The 21,315-nt window shown below is 45.0% G+C and overlaps 1 protein-coding gene across 1 annotated transcript in view; it reads right to left on the bottom strand.

The window, feature by feature from the left end:
• LOC311139550 (polypeptide N-acetylgalactosaminyltransferase 1) overlaps positions 1 to 19,197 on the bottom strand; it is a 47,578-nt gene extending 28,381 nt beyond the window's left edge. Inside the window, exons 1-2 of the mRNA XM_084174437.1 lie at positions 18,567 to 19,197; positions 10,135 to 10,318 (exon numbers count right to left, since the gene is read on the bottom strand). The gene's annotated coding sequence lies outside the window, so the exon portion shown is untranslated. The remainder of the gene's footprint in view (positions 1 to 10,134; positions 10,319 to 18,566) is intronic.
• Between the last annotated feature and the right edge of the window lie 2,118 nt (positions 19,198 to 21,315).

The following is a 21,315-nucleotide window of genomic DNA, read 5'->3' as shown; positions in this document are numbered from 1 at the left end:
CTTTAGGAAAATGTGCCGCCAGACATTTGACCGGCAGCATATTATTATAATTAATTTTTTTAGATGGTAGATCAGCTTTAATATTGGAGATTGATTGTCGGTTCTATCAATGTAATTGTCTGCATCATTTCCAATCCTCCATATATATTTATTTCTTTAAAAAATATACAGTTGAAGTCGGAAGTTTACATACACTTAGGTTGGAGTCATTAAAACTAGTTTTTCAACCACTCCACACATTTCTTGTTAACAAACTATAGTTTTGCCAAGTCGGTTAGGACATCTATACTTTGTGCATGACACAAGTAATTTTTCCAACAATTGTTTACAGACAGATTATTTAACTTATAATTCACTGTATCACAATTACAGTGGGTCAGAAGTTTACATACACTAAGTTGACTGTGCCTTTAAACAGCTTTGAAAATGATGTCATGGCTTTAGAAGCTTCTGATAGGCTAATTGACATCAATTGGAGGTGTACCTGTGGATGTATTTCAAGGCCTACCTTCAAACTCAGTGCCTCTTTGCTTGACATCATGGGAAAATCAAAATAAATCAGCCAAGACCCCAGAAAAAAAATTGTAGACCTCCACAAGTCTGGTTCATCCTTGGGAGCAATTTCCAAATGCCTGAAGGTACCACGTTCATCTGTACAAACAATAGTATGCAAGTATAAACACCATGGGACCACGCAGCCGTCATACCGCTCAGGAAGGAGACGCATTCTGTCTCCTAGAGATGAACGTACTTTGGGGCGAAATGCTGCAGAGCTAGCTCCAGGTAAATGTTGTGATCTTTCAGCCATTCCTGAACCTGCGACTCTCTTCACAGCCAAATCTGCAGTTATGTATCCCCCACAACATTGTTTTGTGTATCAGTTCATAAACCATGTGCCATGGAATCGGCACATCCAACATCTCTTCCCAACTATTTTGCAAACTGTATGGCGGCAGCATTTTAATTTACCGGACATTTGAGAAATGTACCGGACCCATATGCATTGGGTGCGTAACCTGATTAGGGCGTCCACCCACGGTGCTCAGGATGACAGAAATCACATTTAGATCATGGTAATTCATCTTAACAGAACATGCAACTCGAGGATGCAACGGCGTGCGTCCTTCTTACCAAATTCCGATGCGCACTTTGAAGATGTTAGAATAACTGTCCACATTTACTTTTCCTCAGCCAACAAGACAAGTAACGAACAGCAAAATCACTAGCCTATGTCAATCTACTATCACCCATAGTAGAAATGTTTACCTATTCTATTGGTCAGCTTGTCGTTCTGTGTGAAAAGGAAATAGCCTATTCCAAACACACAGTTATGGGACGATAGATCCCAAATTCATCCAACCAGTAGGCCAAGGCTACATCAAAAAAACTTTAAAAAGCAATGAGGCTGATGCAACAGATCAGAACGTTTAGCGTATAATGTTGATAAACTATTATTTCTTCACGTCATAAGCGCAGCACTGCGCACGGCAGGGCAGTAGGCTACGTGCGAATGTTCGTTCCATAATGCAACTAGTGGGAAAACATAGTTGCCAAAAGTGCACTGCATACGCGAGCGGTTTCATGTGACAGAGATGAAAATATCTGTTAGAAATTTAGAAAGACGGGAGCTCTAAAGATGCAACAACTAGCATGGGTTGCTAATATGACTAGGATTGAAGTTTGGCTACTGGACAATGAAAGAAAGTTGATTTGAAAACCAATAAACAGAAATAGGCTACTGGTTTCAATGGCATATGGAATACTTTTTTGGCTAGGCTACTTTGAAGCAAGCCTCATAATATGATGTAAAACGTTCAGGTTTCAAACAATTTAGTAGGCTATATGTTTTCAAAATGCATACTGCCTCCAGCTCATTGCAAAGTGGTGTGTGACACGCGGAAGCCTGCCTACTGTTGCCTTGACACTTGAATAGCGAAAGGGAAGCATGCTTCAATTACCAGTTGAAAAAATATATATAGTAGCTATTTTTAATTGTGCCCATCAAAACTGTTTTTAACACGCGATTGCATTTTGATTTGTTGCACAATGATTGGGCGTATAAAAGCACGTTTCACTCCAGCAGCAACGAACGAGCTGTTTGAGGCGCTATAGCAGCAGCTCAGGATCGGTATGCTGTGGGCGTGTTATAAATAAGACGACTAATGAAAATACACACGCAGCAATTTAATTTCACTAAATTATGTAAATTGCCCTATAGATGAAATGTATTTACATCGACTGGTATTTAAATTAATGAATAGGCTAAAAGCATTATTTTGCAATAGGATTTTTTTTCTTCTCCTGTACAATTAGCCGGCGCCAATGGTATTTGTCGGCAAACCCTGACACACACACAAACTGTGACGTCACAGAGTGAGAGAGAGGAAAGCTTATAAAACCTTGAGAGGCCCTCAGACATACATTAGTCACTCCAAACACCACAACTACAAACATTACTCACAAGCTATGCTAAACTAAGACTCCAGAGGACTATGACAGAGACTTTTACAATCATTATTACTGAATCCTGACACATTCCTGGGAGTCCCCCTAATGAGTGAGAGAGGGAAAACAAGAACAGCGGGACAACAGAAATACCAGTAGGAATACACAGAACAGTGGACAGGAATACCAGGAATAGATTATGAACAGTGGGTAAAAAGAGGTTTCCTACTCCTGGAAGAGTCACTGTGACACTAATGGCAGAGAGAGAGAGCTGCTTCCTGTTTACGGAGAGTGGTGACTGGTGAGCACAGGAAAAGGAACATAGACACTGAAACCACATTGACAGGCCTGGGCCTACATGTACACCAGTGCACCTACACAAACACACACAGTCCATATCACTTGTCCTCTAGCTACAGTAGGCTATATTCTGTAGTCACAGTCCATATCTCTTGTCCTCTAGCTAGGCTATATCCTGTAGTCACAGTCCATATATCTTGTCCTCTAGCTAGGCTATATTCTGTAGTCACAGTCCATATCTCTTGTCCTCTAGCTAGACTATATCCTGTAGTCACAGTCCATATCTCTTGTCCTCTAGCTAGACTATATCCTGTAGTCACAGTCCATATCTCTTGTCCTCTAGCTAGGCTATATCCTGTAGTCACAGTCCATATCTCTTGTCCTCTAGCTAGACTATATCCTGTAGTCACAGTCCATATCTCTTGTCCTCTAGCTAGGCTATATCCTGTAGTCACAGTCCATATATCTTGTCCTCTAGCTAGGCTATATCCTGTAGTCACAGTCCATATCTCTTGTCCTCTAGCTAGGCTATATCCTGTAGTCACAGTCCATATCTCTTGTCCTCTAGCTAGGCTATATCCTGTAGTCACAGTCCATATCTCTTGTCCTCTAGCTAGGCTATGTCCAGATTTTGTAATCCCTCTCGCTCTCCCTCCTCCTTCTTCCCTTCGACTCATTCTCCCCCCTCATCTCATCCCCTTTCATCTTATCCCCTCTCCTCCTCTCATCTTATTCTCTCCTCTCTACTCCTCTCCCCCCTTCATCCCCTCTCCTCTCATGTTTTATTTTACATTTTGCAGACACTCTCATCCAGAGCGACTTACAGGAGCAATTAGGGTTAAGTGCCTTGCACATTGACAGATTTTTCACCTAGTCGGCTCGGGGATTCGAACCAGCAACCTTTCGGTTATTGGCTCAACGCTCTTAACCGCTAGGCTTCTCCTCTCCTCCTATCCTCTCCCTCTCTCCTCCTATCCTCTCCTCCCCTCTTCTACTCTCCTCCCCTCTCTTCATATCCCCTCTGCTCTCCTTTCCTATCCTCTTCTCCTCTCCTCTTCCAAACATTTCTCCTTTTCTACATGTTTCTGACGCCAGCATGACATTCCCAGCGTTCCCAATCCCAGCTGGGTCGGCATTCCCAGCCATATTTTTTGTCACATGACCACACTGTCTTCCTCTTCCAGTAAATAGCCAGAAGCCATGGGGCAGATTGATACACCCTGGGCTGCGTACCTCCATCATCCCCCGGGAAATGGTTTTACACAAACACAACTGCTTTATCTGTCTGCCTGCCTGCATCCCCCCACCCCTCCCACTACAGCTGCTACTCCAATAAGGTTGTATTAATAAATGAGCCACTCAATAGCCTGTTGGCTGCTGTAAAATGTAATGATAATTCACTAGGCACAGACACAGTCACGCACACACACAGTCACAGTCACAGTCACATGCACACACACACACACACACACACACACAGATACCTAACCTGGGCCAGCACCAGTAGCAATGCAATTAAGAACTGTATCAATATTTCATTTAGCACCTCTTCACACAGTCCCCAAAGCTAAACACACACACAGCCTTGGAATTGGAATTGTAGAAGTGTATATAGGTATTTAGTAGTGTAGGCCTAGTGGTCTGTTCTAACTCCTCCCAACACTAGTGTAAGAAGGAGAGTTGAGACCTCCAGAAAAGGCTGCTGACCCACATGATCGGATCACACACACACACATATAATGGGCCTGTTGTTCTCTAGCCCAGCGGCTGAGGGTAGATATGCTGATCAGAAGGAGAGAGAGAGAAAGAAAGAGAGAGGGGGAGGGAAGGAGTCTCTCTACTCTCTCAGTCTCCCCATCTCTCATCCCCTCACACAACAGTGGGCTGGGTGAAATAACAGATGTGAAAAAAGTTGTGAGCCACTGTGAAAGTGAAAGATAGGCCACAATAGGCCAGTCCAATAGAAAGCTATCCTCTGGAGTAGTAGTCCTGTCTGCTCCCAGTTATCCCTCTAAATCCTGTCTACTCCAGGCTTTCTGACTGGGGCACCCAGCCAACACACACACACCATAGGCATAAGCACAGCACGCATGACAATGAAACACACTCACTCACAAAACAGACAGAGATCAGACACACACTCAATCATTCACAGACAGACAGACAGACAGACTGAAGACTCATGTGATTGGAGATGTGTGTGTGTGTCACTGCACTATTTCTCAATGAGTCAGCAGAATTTGGACACATTCCATTTCCTCTGGAGGGGGGGGGGTGTCACCATGGAAACCAGGCCTTTCCTGTGGGAGTAATATCTCATGCTGAAACAGATGCTGAAGGAGAGAAGCGCACACATAGGGTGGTAGGCCGAAGCCCTGTCGAGGGAGGAGCTGATTTGTTATATACACGACTGTAAAACATTTTTATGATGACTATAACATTTGTTGGCACCTTCAATTCTTGCACATTTTCTCATAAAAAGTATATTTCAACACAAATATGCCGAACTGTTAAACTTGCAATCAATCAGAACTCCCATACCTACCCCTTGTGATGAAGGCCTGCATATCTCTATGACGTAAACATAGCCTCTTGTGAAAACTCCAGCTGTTGTCTGATGAAGAGGAACAGATATTGCTAGCTCCCCAAGACTGAAAGAAGATAAATATCTGTTTTCGAGGGCATTTAAAATATGCAGCATGCAATACGAATTGTCTTGATCGTATGAAGAGGTAACTCCATTGACCATTTAGCCAATTTATTGAAAGCTAGCCAATGTTTGACTAGCCTACCCAGCTACTGTAAATGTCAATGTGTTTAATTAGCTATCTCTCTGTCAGTGAATTCAGTTTTTGAATCACATAGATAGAAAGATGTGTGTGATGTATGCTAGAATGGAGGTTTAAAAACTACAGCTGCATATGCATATTAGCCAATACATATGGCATAGCCTACAAATACACTGCTCAAAAAAATAAAGGGAACACTTAAACAACACAATGTAACTCCAAGTCAATCACACTTCTGTGAAATCAAACTGTCCACTTAGGAAGCAACACTGATTGACAATACATTTCACATGCTGTTGTGCAAATGGAATAGACAACAGGTGGAAATTATAGGCAATTAGCAAGACACCCACAATAAAGAAGTGGTTCTGCAGGTGGTGACCACAGACCACTTCTCAGTTCCTATGCTTCCTGGCTGATGTTTTGGTCACTTTTGAATGCTGGCGTTGCTTTCACTCTAGTGGTAGCATGAGACGGAGTCTACAACCCACACAAGTGGCTCAGGTAGTGCAGCTCATCCAGGATGGCACATCAATGCGAGCTGTGGCAAGAAGGTTTGCTGTGTCTGTCAGCGTAGTGTCCAGAGCATGGAGGCGCTACCAGGAGACAGGCCAGTACATCAGGAGACGTGGAGGAGGCCGTAGGAGGGCAACAACCCAGCAGCAGGACCGCTACCTCCGCCTTTGTGCAAGGAGGAGCAGGAGGAGCACTACCAGAGCCCTGCAAAATGACCTCCAGCAGGCCACAAATGTGCATGTGTCTGCTCAAACGGTCAGAAACAGACTCCATGAGGGTGGTATGAGGGCCCCGACGTCCACAGGTGGGGGTTGTGCTTACAGCCCAACACCGTGCAGGACGTTTGGCATTTGCCAGAGAACACCAAGATTGGCAAATTCGCCACTGGCGCCCTGTGCTCTTCACAGATGAAAGCAGGTTCACACTGAGCACATGTGACAGACGTGACAGAGTCTGGAGACGCCGTGGAGAACGTTCTGCTGCCTGCAACATCCTCCAGCATGACCGGTTTGGCGGTGGGTCAGTCATGGTGTGGGGTGGCATTTCTTTGGGGGGCCGCACAGCCCTCCATATGCTCGCCAGAGGTAGCCTGACTGCCATTAGGTACCGAGATGAGATCCTCAGACCCCTTGTGAGACCATATGCTGGTGCGGTTGGCCCTGGGTTCCTCCTAATGCAAGACAATGCTAGACCTCATGTGGCTGGAGTGTGTCAGCAGTTCCTGCAAGAGGAAGGCATTGATGCTATGGACTGGCCCGCCAGTTCCCCAGACCTGAATCCAATTGAGCACATCTGGGACATCATGTCTCGCTCCATCCACCAACGCCACGTTGCACCACAGACTGTCCAGGAGTTGGCGGATGCTTTAGTCCAGGTCTGGGAGGAGATCCCTCAGGAGACCATCCGCCACCTCATCAGGAGCATGCCCAGGCGTTGTAGGGAGGTCATACAGGCACGTGGAGGCCACACACACTACTGAGCCTCATTTTGACTTGTTTAAGGACATTACATCAAAGTTGGATCAGCCTGTAGTGTGGTTTTCCACTTTAATTTTGAGTGTGACTCCAAATCCAGACCTCCATGGGTTGATAAATTTGATTTCCATTGATAATTGTTGTGTGATTCTGTTGTCAGCACATTCAACTATGTAAAGAAAAAAGTATTTAATAAGATTATTTCATTCATTCAGATCTAGGATGTGTTATTTTAGTGTTCCCTTTATTTTTTTGAGCAGTGTATAACATACAGTACCTTAGATACGGATAACGTGATTGGCAGAGGTGATCAGCAGAGATAGTACCATGGATAGTACACAAGTTTTGATAGGTCTACAGTACTCGGCGGCGTTTGCCTGTCCAGCTAGCGAACATAAAAGTAAGTATTTAGAAATAAATTGCAAGAATTGACATTGCCAACGAACAGAAATGTGTTCAGAAGAAATATATACACAATATGTAAAAACCATCTCCTCCCTCGACAGAGATCGATCATCTGGAAAACTAATGCAGATAGCCTGCTACGGCCCACCACCTAACACCAGGGTCCAACATTAACGCTGGCCCGCTGGCCCGGGGCCAGTAGAAACGTGTTGGGCCAGTGGATCTCGTCAGCTTTTCAGCGCATTTCCGCATTCCAGTTCAACATCTACCTGCTCTGTCACAGTCTGCCATTGAAAACCACCAAGACTACAAGCGGAAAAGTCATGCTATTTGTATTTGAGCAATATGATTGGCCGTTCATTCAAGCACCACCACGCTCCCGCGAGTCACAACTTCTCGAGCAGTACATGAGTTGATGCCTTCACACAGCACACGCAAGCTGTCCAGAGTTAAAAGAAGCGCCCATCAATCTACTCGCTGAGCTTATTTATTTTAGGGAAAGTGATTTACAAAAATAAACCTTCAATAGTGAACATACTAGCAATATGCTGTTTACTGTTGATAGTCTGCAAAGAAAAAGCTACAAAGACACCTAGCATTCGTCTTCGCTAGCCTACTGTAGCCACAGGTCGATATCTCTTCTGAAACGTTTGTCTTAAAGGGGCAACGGCCTATTTTGAGATTTTTTTTGTCTCAAAATGACATACTTTAAAAACAAAAATGAATGGAATTAATCCAATGCAATTCTAGCGAATAGAGTAATGACTTGTATTGCTAAATTATATTACACAGCTTTTTAATACATATCATAATAACCAAATGTAGCTGAATATAGAGAGAAAGCATCCCAAGCTATAGGCCCTGCAGAACTACACCATGTAGAAATTCTGTTATGACCAGTATATTTTTGGCCAACTGGCTGCAATAAGTAACTTTTTGGGCGATGCGACAAAATTCACATAGAAACGTGAGTTATAGATCTGTCATTCTCATTGAAAGCAAGTCTAAGAAGCGGTAGATCTGTTCTATGTGTGCTATTTATATCCTTCACGTTTTTTGTACACCAGCTTCAAACAGCTGAAAATACAATATTTTGGGTTATGGAAAATAATATTTCACAGCGGTTTACATGGTACAATGATTCTCTACACTATACTTGCTTGTTTTGTCACATAAACTGAAATTAGGCGAACTACTAGAATTTTAGCAACCAGGAAATGGCAGAGCGATTTCTGGATACTGCATCTTAAACGTTGGACTCTGCACACAGGCACACACACACCAGGGTTTCCTTTTTGGAAAATGTGGAGCCGGACATTTGTCCAGCAACATTTTAATTTACCGGACCCATCTGCATTGGGTGGGTAACCTGATTAGGGTGTCCACCCACAGTGCTCAGAATGACAGATTTCGAATATGGTAATTCATATTAACAGAACATGCAAGTCGAGCATTCAGCAATGTGCGGTCCTTCTTACCGAATTCTGATGTGCACTTTGAACATGTTCGAATAACTGTCCACATCTACTTTTCCTCAGCCAACAAGACGAGTAACGAACAGAAAAATCACTAGCCTATGTCAATATACTATAGTAGAAAAGTTTAGGCTACCTATTTTATTGGTCAGCTTGTCGAGAAACAAATTGCCTATTCCAAACAGACTCTAGGACAGTTATGGGACGATAGATCCCAAATCTATCCAACCAGTAGGCCAAGGCTACATCACTAAAAGAAAAAAGAAAGCAATGAGTCTGATGCAACAGATCAGAATGTTTAGCTTAAAATGTTGATCAACTATTAATTATTCACATTATAAGCGCAGCAATGCACACAAGGTAGTAGGCTACGTGCGAATGTTTGTTCCATAATGCAATTAGAGGGAAAACCCCGTTGTCAATAGGGCACTGCACATGCAAGTGGTTTCATGTGACAGAGATTAAAATATCTGTTCGAAATTTAGAAAGAGATGAGATCTAATAGGATACTTTGAAGCAAGGTAAGACATGCCTCATATGTATTGAAACGTTCAGGTTTCTAACAATTAAGTATATATTTTCTAAATGCATACTGCCTCCATTGCAAAGTGGTGTGTGAAGGCACTGATGAAGCATGCCTTCCGTTGCCGTTTGATGCCGCGTTCAAGACAACTGGGGAAAGAAACGAGCTCCGACTGGGAAAAATCTTTTGAACTGTCATCCAACTCGGAATTCCAACTCGGGAACTCTGGCCTCTTTCTAGAGCTCCAACTTTCCGACCTGAAGCTCACTGACATCATGATTTGACCTCGTATTTTTACGAGTTCCCAGTTGTCTCGGAAGCACCACAGGATGCTGCAGCAGCAGCTCTTGCGCTGTCTGACAGATTCTCCACTCAAAGGCTCGGTATCTGTATGCTGTAGCGTGTGATGAATAAGATACATAACGAATATACTGTACACACGCGCCAATTTCATTCCACTAAATTATGTAAAGTAACCTATAGACCGATAAGTATGACCAGTCAAATGTATTTACATCGACTGTTATTTCCATCAATGAATAGGCTATTATTTCGCAATGGGATTATTTGTATTATTCTCCCGGACAATTGGCCAGCGCCAATTTTATTTAATCAACTTTTCTATTTTTTTTAACCGGACAAAAGCCGGCTAACGGAAACCCTGACACACGCACACACACACACACATACACACGACCACAGCATACATTGTCAGGAGGGGACTGGGGTGAAACTGGGCCCAGCTGTGTGTTTCCATCCTGCAGAAGATATGTTGCTTCTCCTTTTCACTCTCTCTATCACTGTTGAGGACACTGGAGGCTCTGCCACTCTGTCTATTAGGAAGGAGAGAGGACTGGAGGATATCTGGCTCAAGGTCATCTGAATGGTAATCTGCAGAACAACACAAAAAGTAGAAAAACTGAAACTTTAGAAAAACTGGAAGAAGAACTGAATCAGTCATTTTGAAAAAAAAAGGGGAGCAGCTTTTGTTGAGGCCCTGGGAAACCCAGAGAGAAACAATGGATTAGAAACACTGTCCATCTGACTGGTACATAGAACACACTGTCCACCTCTGTCTGACCTGGCCCGTAACATTAACCACTAGTGTACCATCATGTCCCGAGTCTCTCCACCATAAACATTCTATTCCACCATTTAAGAGAGGAGAACCATAAACATCACCAGGCTTTACACTTCCTTTAGAGCTCTGAGTGGTTCCTGAGTTCTATTACAACATATAAGAGAGAAGTAACTGATAGGCTTTACTAGAATGGAAAACATGACTAACATCATGTGAACTCTTGACCATAGAAGACTATTGTATAGGCGGGGCGAGCTCTTGGTTCAATACATCATCTTGGTGGGGGCGGGGCGGTCACTGACACACAACATTTAAAAAAAATGACATTTACCTTCAATCCAAAGCAATTTCAAGTCCTGCGTGCATACATCGAATTCACTATACTGGCGTTGCAAGCGCCACGCTCTACCAACTGAGCTACAGAGGACCAATCAGGGCTGTAAAGAGAGATTTGTAAAACCTGACGTTTATGGTTCTCCTGTCTTAAACGGTGGAACAGCATGTTTACGGTGGAGACACACACACACACAGTCATCTCACAGTGCTTTATCTTGGCCAGGTCGCAGTTGTAAATGATAACTTGTTCTCAACTGGCTTACCTGGTTAAATAAAGGTGAAATAAAAAAATTAATACAAAAAATTCCCTGGTGGCATCACACCTTCCCACATGGTGTTAGCTACCCTTGGCCAATTATCAACCTCACACAGCAAAGACACACTACCCAGCCAGAACGTGTGTGTTGACCATAGAGTGTGCGATAGGTGATTCCTGCCTGTGTGTGTGTGTGTGTGTGTGTATATATATATATACACTGAAAGTACAAAACATTAGGAACACTTTTGCCCTCGGAACAGCCTCAATTCGTCGGTGCATGGACTCTACAAGGTGTCGAAAGGGTTGCACAGGGATGCTGGCCCATGTTGACTCTAATGCTTCCCACAGTTGTTGTTACGCCCTGACTCAGGGGACTCGTATATGTTGAGTCAGGGTGTGTATATTCTGTGTTGTGTATATTCTATGGTTGTCATTCTAGTATGTATAGTTCTATGTTGGCCGGTGTGGTTCCAAATCAGAGGCAGCTGTCGCTCGTTGTCTCTGATTGGGGATCATACTTAGGCAGCCTATTGGCACTGTTGAGTTGTGGGATCTTGTTCCGTGTAAGGTATGCTGTGTGTTCTACCTTGGACTTCACGTTTCGTTTCGGTTGTTGTTTTGTCATTGTGTTTATAAGTTAATAAACATGTACGTACATCACGCTGCGCCTTGGTCTGACCCGTCATTCAACGAACGTGACAGAAGATCCCACCAAACGAGGACCAAGCAGCGTGCCCAGGCGGAGCGAATAGCCATGTCACAGGTGGGCAATTTGTGGTCATGGGAAGAGATATTTGCGGGGAGAGGACCATGGGCTAAGGTAGATGCCCAGGCAGGAGAGGTGCAACGGCAACACGGAGGAGGCCGGTCGAGGAGGAAGCCCGAGAAGCAGCCCCAAGAAAAAATGTTGGGGGGGGCACACGGGGTGGTTGGCGGAGCCTAGTGTCAGAGCAGAGCCAATTCCCCGTACTCACGCGAGGAAGCGTATGACTGGGCAGGCTCCGTGTTATGCGGTCCTGTACGTCCTGTGCTTGCACCACGCACGTGCCGTGCGAAGATGGGCATCCAGCCAGGACGGGGTGTGCCGGCTCAACGCTCCTGGTCTCCAGTACGCCTCCTCGGTCCCGCATATCCTGCGCCGGTTCTACGAACTGTATCGCCAGTGCGCGTGCACAGCCCAGTGCGTCCTGTGTTGATGCCTCACACATACTGTGCGGAAGTTGGCATCCAGCCAGGACGGGTTGTGTCAGCTCTCCGCTCCAGTCCGCCTCCACAGTCCGGCCCGGCCTGTTCCTGCTCCTCGCACCAAGCCAGTGGTGCGTGTTCCCAGTCCGGCCCGGCCCGTTCCTGCTCCTCGCACCAAGCCAGTGGCGCGCGTCGCCAGTCCGGCCCGGCCTGTTCCTGCTCCTCGCACCCAGCCAGTGGTGCACGTCGCCAGTCCGGCCCGGCCTGTTCCTGCTCCTCGCACCAAGCCAGTGGTGCGCGTCGCCAGTCCGGCCCGGCCTGTTCCTGCTCCTCGCACCAAGCCAGTGGTGCGCGTCGCCAGTCCGGCTCGGCCTGTTCCTGCTCCTTGCACCAAGCCAGTGGTGCACGTCGCCAGTCCGGCCCAGCCCGTGCCTGTTCCACCGGTGCCTGGTCCGGCACCGGTCAGCGGCTCCAAACCGGAGCCAGAGCAGTCCGCTCCACCGGTGCCTGATCCAGCTCCAGTCAGCTGCTCCACTCCGGAGCCGGAGCAGTCCGCTCCACCGGCGTCCAGTCCATCTCCGGTCAGCAGCTCCACTCCGGAGCCAGAGCAGTCTGCTCCACCGGGGTCAAGTCCAGCTCCGGTCAGCGGCCCCACTCCGGAGCCAGAGCAGTCCGCTCCACCGGTGCCTGATCCAGCTTCGGTCAGCGGCTCCAGTCCGGTGCCTGAGTAGTCCGCTCCATCGGTGCCCGGTCCAGCTCCGGTCAGCGGCTCAAGTCCAGACCATGACGTCAGCCCCTCTCCAGGTTCGGGGTCTCCCACACCAGGGTCCAGACAGGGCTTGGTGTATCGTGGGAGGAAGGAGAGGGGAAGCAGCGTGCCGAGGTCCAGACCAGACATGGGGCGCAACAGGGAGGCGGAGAGAAAAAGGTTGTCTCGCCCGGAGCCGGATCCGCCCGGCCCCTACCCTGTTAAGTGAAGGTTGTGCGGTCGGAGTCCGCACCTTTGGGGGGGGTACTGTCACGCCCTGACTCAGGGGACTCGTATATGTTGAGTCAGGGTGTGTATATTCTGTGTTGTGTATATTCTATGGTTGTCATTCTAGTATGTATAGTTCTATGTTGGCCGGTGTGGTTCCCAATCAGAGGCAGCTGTCGCTCGTTGTCTCTGATTGGGGATCATACTTAGGCAGCCTATTGGCACTGTTGAGTTGTGGGATCTTGTTCCGTGTAAGGTATGCTGTGTGTTCTACCTCGGACTTCACGTTTCGTTTCGGTTGTTGTTTTGTCGTTGTGTTTATAAGTTAATAAACATGTACGTATATCACGCTGCGCCTTGCTCTGACCCGTCATTCAACGAACGTGACAGTTGTGTCAAGTTGGTTGGATGTCCTTTGGATAGTGGACCATTCTCGACACACTCAAACCGGTGCGCCTGTCACCTACTATAAATACCCTGTTCAAAGGCACTTACATTTTTTGTCTTGCCCATTCACCCTCTGAATGGCACACATACACAATCTATGTCTCAATTGTCTCATGGCTTAAAAATCATTATTTAACCTGTCTCCTCACCTTCATCTACACTGACTGAAGTGGATTTAACAAGTGGCATCATTAAGGGATCATAGCTTTCACCTGGATTCACCTGGTCATTCTATGTCATGGAAAGAGTTTCTAATGTTTTGTACACTCTGTGTGTGTGTGTGTGTGTGTGTGTGTGTGTGTGTGTGTGTGTGTGTGTGTGTGTAGAGCTGTTAAGGCTCCCCAGTGGCAAAGGCTGACCCACTTCTGTGTAATTCTATCCCTGATATGACCCTATGAGCAGCCAGAGGACACACACACACGCACACACACACAAAGCCTGAGAGGCAAAAACAGTAACATGGTGCTCGCTCTCTCTCTCTCTCTCTCTCTCTCTCTCTCGCTCTCTCTCTGTATCTCGCTCCATCTCTCTCCATGGTCACACTGAGTTTACAATCAGTGCCTCTCTGCCATCTGATCTAACTATGACAAACATCCGGAAAAACCTCAGATGTAAAGAGTGTACAGTATCAGTTTATATCAGACCATCAGATCAGAGAGAAGAACATGATAAAGTGGATTGGTAGAGTGAATGTATCTGATCAACACTGCACTAGGATTATGGAGAGACTGTGGTAGCCTAGATCCTACAGACATCACTGAAAGATGCTAGACACAATCTCCATAAATAAGGCCCTTGAAAAATTCGGAACCTTTTCAAGATGAAAAATAAAATCAGAGTATGTTTCATTTCTGACATCACATCTTCCTGTTCTGAAGGTCAGTCAATGTTGAAATCCAAAAACCAGTTAGATTTGAGTGTTTTTAAAGTGCTTTAAAGAGCCCACCTATGAGTAGCTTGCCAAACAATTATGAAAGTACATACAATTTTCACGTGTTTCACCGCAAACTGTCATTAACACATTTCACAAGTATCAGACACAGCAAGCTCCTAGCTACTATCTAATCAACGCAACATTGACATTATCCCCACCCCTGGTTTGCCACTACTGGCTTAAAAAGCCAAACCTAACACAATATCTGCCCATTTATTTCCAGCAATATTGCCCGTCTGTCTGTGTGGTACGTGCATTTGTTTATAACTCCATGTGTAGCCAGTGGATATGATAACCATCTTGTGGGTTGACACAAATACTTTCACCAAAACCTTCTCAATTAAATGTTACCTAAAAAGTAGGCTTACCTGGCAGAAGTATGTAATGAGTAAGTATATCATTTGTTATTTTCAAACTTTGCCATGAAAGGAGCAGCAGCAGTAGCTTACAGAACCATGGCTAGACCAACACATTAGACAGCACATTCCTCAATAGATGCCAATTAAAGGGCCAGATGCCAATTAAAGGGGAATTACACTCAAAAATCAAAATGTGTTCGTTTTCTTCCAGACCTAAACATTTTTTAATCTTCTGATGTGATTTAAGCATTGACATGGACTCAGAAGATCCAATTTCGTTGTTTCTCTATGAACAATTGTAATTTTGAGAGTCAAAAACCACAACAATCTAAAACCAGGAAAAAATCAACTGAGAAAACATTATTTGGGAAAAAATGTAAACTTAATTTGGGGGGGGGGGGGGGTCGTTGTTTATTAGCCATTATTTGACCAGGTTTATTGGCAGAAAACAGTGCACTACTTTCTCTTGTACACTAAGGATGCAGCTCGCGACATGTTTTTTTTTTTAATGAAGAGAGAGAGAGAGAGCGATAGAAGAGGTAAGGATAGAGAAAGAATGTGAGAGATACTTTTTTCTCTGGCAGCAGCTCTCCTTAGAGAGGTATAGCCACCTATGTGTGTCTGAGTGATGTTGTTGTTGTTATTATGAGATCTACTTATTAGCTAACATCAGTAGCGTTGTGGTGTGATCATCGTCATTTCAGTTGCATTGATCAATACTGGGGATCAACAGGAAATACAACAGTACATCCTTCTTCCTTCCATACAACGCATCCCCTGGTCTGGATAGAAGTTGCCTTTAGGCACAGATCTAGGATCAGCTAGCTTTCCCCAAATCCTAACCTTACCCATTATGTGAAAAGACAACCCAACCTTGGATCAGCGTCTAGATCCAATTTCATCCCACTCCTAGTGTAGTGCCCCTGTCCCAGCCTTCGACACAGGGAGATAAACTAGGCCTAGGCTACATGGGCCAGTGATAAAGGTCAGTCTGAGTTATTGATATGGGATTATAGTAGGTAGCCTAGCGGTTAAGAGCGTAGGGACGGTAACCGAAAGGTTGCTGGTTCAAATCCCCGAGCTGACTAGGTGAAAAATCTGTCAATGTGCCCTTGAGCAAGGTACTTACCCTAATTGCTCCTCTAAGTTGGTCTGGATAAGAACATCCGCTAAATAACTAAAATCTACAGGCTGCAGTGATATAGGTCTCTGTGGGTCAGTTATAATGATACAGGGTTTAGATATCGGGTGATATAGGGTGACTCCTCATCCCCAGTCTGCATGGTTCTGTGTTCCGGCCATGGACCACAGGGAACAATGGCATTCCTGTGCTGGGAGCTCCAGGTGGCTGGGGAAACCCAATCCTACCCAACCCCAGTCTGAGTCTGAGCCTGCCTCACTGGCACAGCTCAGGGAGAACCAACGCTGCCTTCCTCCAGAGACACACCACAGAATAGAGCTATTGTTCCACCAGAGCTACTACACACACTCACTAAATCCACTCTCTTAGAGAAACACACACACAGACTCAGAAACACACACAGACACACACACACCAAATAGGGGAGCACATCTGCTGTGGTCTGGGCCTGAACACATAGCAGGACAGGAAACACATCATGCAGACTCCACAGCCTTGAATTGAGGAACATGATTCATTTCCTGTGAATGCTGGACAGTAATGCCTTAAAACAGGGCTTGGCTATTGGCTAACCCACAGCATTTCCACTGTAGAAGGGTACAAAACATGACAAAGTACCTCCAGTCTCACAGAGGGGGGATTCAAAACATGGCACAACATCGCCAGACTGAGGACTTAGAGGCTTGGGGGGGGCTTTGGACATCAGACGCCTGAAGTCACACGTGTTTTGAGACAGGGCGTGCGTGTGTGTGTGTGAGAGAGAGAGAGCTTGTGCAACTGTCATTATATTTTAACTGTTGCTAAATGACAACTGTATTCCTTCTACCTCTTTGCGGTTCAGCTACAGTCGTCACTCCAAGCTCAGCTCTCTGCTGCTGTAAGCAATAACACAGTGTTGTGTTTCAGTGTTCACAGCCATCCATGCCCTCTGGCCACATTGTGCTCTGGGGGTAGCAGGGGGCCCATGCTAACAGATAAGGCCAGATAGCTTCCCTCCAGCGAGCAGCAGTTCTGCACATGTTCTCCTATTGTGCAAGCCAGAGCCACAGAGCCTGGGCCTCATCCACAGGCATGGAGGATAAATAATGGATGACCATCTCTTCCTGCCCCTGGAGAAACATGACGGACTAATTTCATTCCTCTTCATGTCAATCCTAGAGCCTGGGCCTCATCCACAGGCATGGATGATAAATAATGGATGACCATCTCTTCCTGCCCCTGGAGAAACATGACGGACTAATTTCATTCCTCTTCATGTCAATCCTACATCTTCATCTGCAGCCAGAGAGTTACAGGATTGATTGTGAATCCATTTCCTTATCTCTCAGATGTATAATTACAGCACTGCGAGTGCATGCTCACTGGCTCGCTCGCTCGCAGACAAAGATACACACTCTCTCTCGCACACACACACACTCACACATAGACCTGCTCTGGCCCGGGCTCCACAAACATCAACGAGGCTCTATAAAAGGTCCCTTCCGGATTAGGTTACGTGAAATGTAATCAACTTCAGGCCTGTTGTAGAGCATCAGCTGGAGCCGGGAGAAGGCTATGCATGGCTATAGGCCTAGTTCTGGACTGACTCCAACTGACTACTCCAACTGACTAATTGACTCAGAGTTCACAGCTGGTCTTAGGAAAATACAGTAACATTTAGTTGCTCTTATACATGTGTAGTAATGCTGTAATTACTATTGTAAAGATGTTCACTTGTTACTCTAGTACTTTCGATGATTGCATTATATTAGAGTTGGTTGGAATAGGGACTGTTCCTTATTGCATTCGTGTAAACCACTCAATTACAACACAATAACAGTGCAATTTTAAGTAGGCCTACTGACATTAATACACACACAAAGAGCAACTACTGATAGGCTATATGAAGTGTTACTGACTAGGCCTACACCTTGGCTCACTCTCAAGTAAATGGTATTTTGTGATACGTCATTATTGAGAGCAATATATCATCATAACATGAGAAGCTGTGAGTAGTTAGACCATTCCATCCAAATGCTCACAGAAAATAAACCTTTTGGGGTCAGTTTAAGCAAAGATTATATGTTTTACTAGCTACAGTTACAGTGAAATATTTCAGTAGTATAATTGATGACAGCATGAATATTGAAATTCCACTGCAGCTTTTCATTGACTGGCATATATTTGCTTTCGTGGTCTACAGATGTCCATCACAACATCTCCAGCCGCCTGCCTCCAGGTGGTTACCTACAGCGGACCATGTGACCGTTAGTTACCGTTACCTGACCAGTAGCTGTGTCAATCATCGACAACGGCCGTGCTTGCTAGCTAGCTGGTAATGGATTAGCTAGCTACCGACTGGTTTAGCATAAACAACACAATTCTACACCACGTTTACAGCAATACATGTCGGATATTCTTAGCTACCATTTAAATACGTACCTTTTGAATGAAAACTGAGAAATGTATGTGGTTTCTCCTGTGTAACCTTGATTATTTAGCGAGTCGCATTTCGTATCCCAACGAACCCCCTGCTGCTCTCGTGTCAGTCAGATGTGCTTTGACGACCAAAATCTCCCTGGCTTGTTATAACACGTACACTAGCTAGCCAGCTTTAGCTACCTAATGGTGTTTAAAACGATACACAATCTAAAGCTAGCTCGATGCCAAAGGCAACTGAAAACTAAATCCAGTATTATGGAAACTAAACCTCCAGAAAGCTAGACACATCGACTAACGTTACCAAGCTAACTGCCAACGACGAGACGTTCGCATGCGGCTAGCAAATGGAGTGGCTGGCTCTGCTCCAGTCGATGTGTGATGAAGAGATCACAGTTGTACCTCAAAAAATAATCCGAGAAGGGGGAATTTCCACGGTCGAAAACTGCGACTTAAAACATGTCGTGCGAAACGGCGTCCATTGAAAACATCGTTTACTGTTAGGTCAGTGCGTGACGGCGGAGCAATTTAGCCGAGAATGAGCGCTGGTAGCCTCTGTGTGTAGGCAGCAGTCCGCTCGGGTTCAGAGAGCCCCTGCGGCAGTCAGTCCGGCTGCTGTCTCTTGCAGAGCAGCCAGAGGCAGCATCGCACCCAATGACTGTGATCCCAATATGAAAGCATCCTCCCTCTCCAGCCCAACCCGGAAGAAATGTACACTGCAGTAACGTCATTCGCAATACATTGTTGGCTTTGAAATGGTTTACACATTTTATAAGGATGACTTATTTAAAAAATCATATGCGACTTTGTAGCTGTAATAGCCTATTTTGTTGCTATTCATCAAGCTCAATGTAATAATGCCCTGCCCCTCTCTCAAGAATAGGCTAATTCAAGTCCTGTAGCGCCATCTACACGACCCACTTATGGAGATTGGTGAATCTCCTATTTCCACTACAGTCCTGCATGGCAGGACTGGGCCTATAGCCTGGGCCTATAGCCAGTTCATTTACTGGCTATAGGCCCATCCTCTCCAGTCTAAGACATTTGCAAATATCTCAGTGTTGTGTTTTATAGGTTTTCCTTGATGGCATTATGTGTAAATAAGAATAGCATGTGAATAACATTTCAATAACACCTGGTTGGACATACAATGTGTATAATGTGATATTTTTCTATGCAGCACTGGATACTTCCCACTCACTATAGCCTATACTGCCTATTTAAATGGATTAGATGAATTGCCATACAATATGGGTTTGGGGAGGGGGAAATAGATAGTCCTATAGCTTGCATGGAATAAGAAACGAGTGGTAGGAAATTGGCTTTTACAGCAATAAGAGAGGAGGTGACACGGGAACGCTCAAGCATAACCTCCACCAGACAGTGAGAGAGAGAGAGTCAGAGCGAGAGAGTCAGAGAGAGAGTCAGAGCGAGAGAGAGAGACAGAGAGAGAGAGGGCGGGAGAGACAGATACAGAGAGAGAGAGAGAGAGAGAGAGCGAGAGAGAGAGAGAGGGCGAGAGAGCAATCTGAATCAATGACTTCATTTTCTCCAGTTAATAAAGATGTGCGACCCATTCACAGTCGTGGTGAATGGAACTTGCTGATAGTCTGGCCCGGAGTGTAATTTAATGAGGGAAACATGCAAAATATCTGACACAACACTCAGTGTTGGCCTATATGTTGTTGCCTGAGTACTCTTGCACAGACACAAAACCCCATTCTCATATCACGCTGCTCTGGTGTAACTGAATGGAGTCCAGGCAGAACTCATATTGCTTACTGGACTCATATTGCTTTCTGGACTCATATTCCTTACTGGCCTCATATTGCTAGTTGGCTTCATATTGCTTATTGACCTCATATTGTTTATATAAGTGTTTCTAAAATCCCCTATGGGAAAAATGAATGGTGGAAAAAACGATTGGAACTATTTCCTTGTTTGATCATTAGGTTTTGTGGGTATTATGACTCATACTGTGGTACTCTATTGCTTATTGGCCTCATATTGCTTACTGGTCTCATATTGCTTTTTGGCCTCATATTGCTTACTGGATTCATATTGCTTATTGACCTCATATTGCTTACTGGACTCATATTGCTTATTGACCTCATGTTGCTTACTGGACTCATATTGCTTATTACCTCATATTGCTTACTGGACTCATATTGCTTATTGGCCTCATATTGCTTATTGACCTCAGATTGCTTACTGGACTCATATTGCTTACTGGACTCATGTTGCTTATTGGTCTCATATTGCTTACTGGTCTCATATTGCTTTCTGGACTCATATTGCTTTCTGGACTCATATTGCTTTCTGGACTCATATTGCTTATTGGCCTCATATTGCTTATTGACCTCATATTGCTTATTGGCCTCATATTGCTTTCTGGACTCATATTGCTTTCTGGACTCATATTGCTTACTGGACTCATATTGCTTATTGGCCTCATTGCTTATTGACCTCAGATTGCTTACTGGACTCATATTGCTTACTGGACTCATGTTGCTTATTGGTCTCATATTGCTTATTGGCCTCATATTGCTTATTGGCCTCATATTGCTTACTGGACTCATATTGCTTTCTGGACTCATATTGCTTACTGGCCTCATATTGCTTATTGGCCTCATATTGCTTACTGGTCTCATATTGCTTTCTGGACTCATATTGCTTTCTGGACTCATATTGCTTTCTGGACTCATATTGCTTATTGACCTCATATTGCTTACTGGTCTCATATTGCTTTCTG

Source organism: Coregonus lavaretus (genome assembly GCF_964263955.1).
Source record: "Coregonus lavaretus genome assembly, chromosome: 13".
NCBI classification, from domain to species: domain Eukaryota; kingdom Metazoa; phylum Chordata; class Actinopteri; order Salmoniformes; family Salmonidae; genus Coregonus; species Coregonus lavaretus.
The sequence above is the reverse complement of the archived record's forward strand: the minus strand, read 5'-3'. Positions and strand labels throughout refer to the sequence as shown.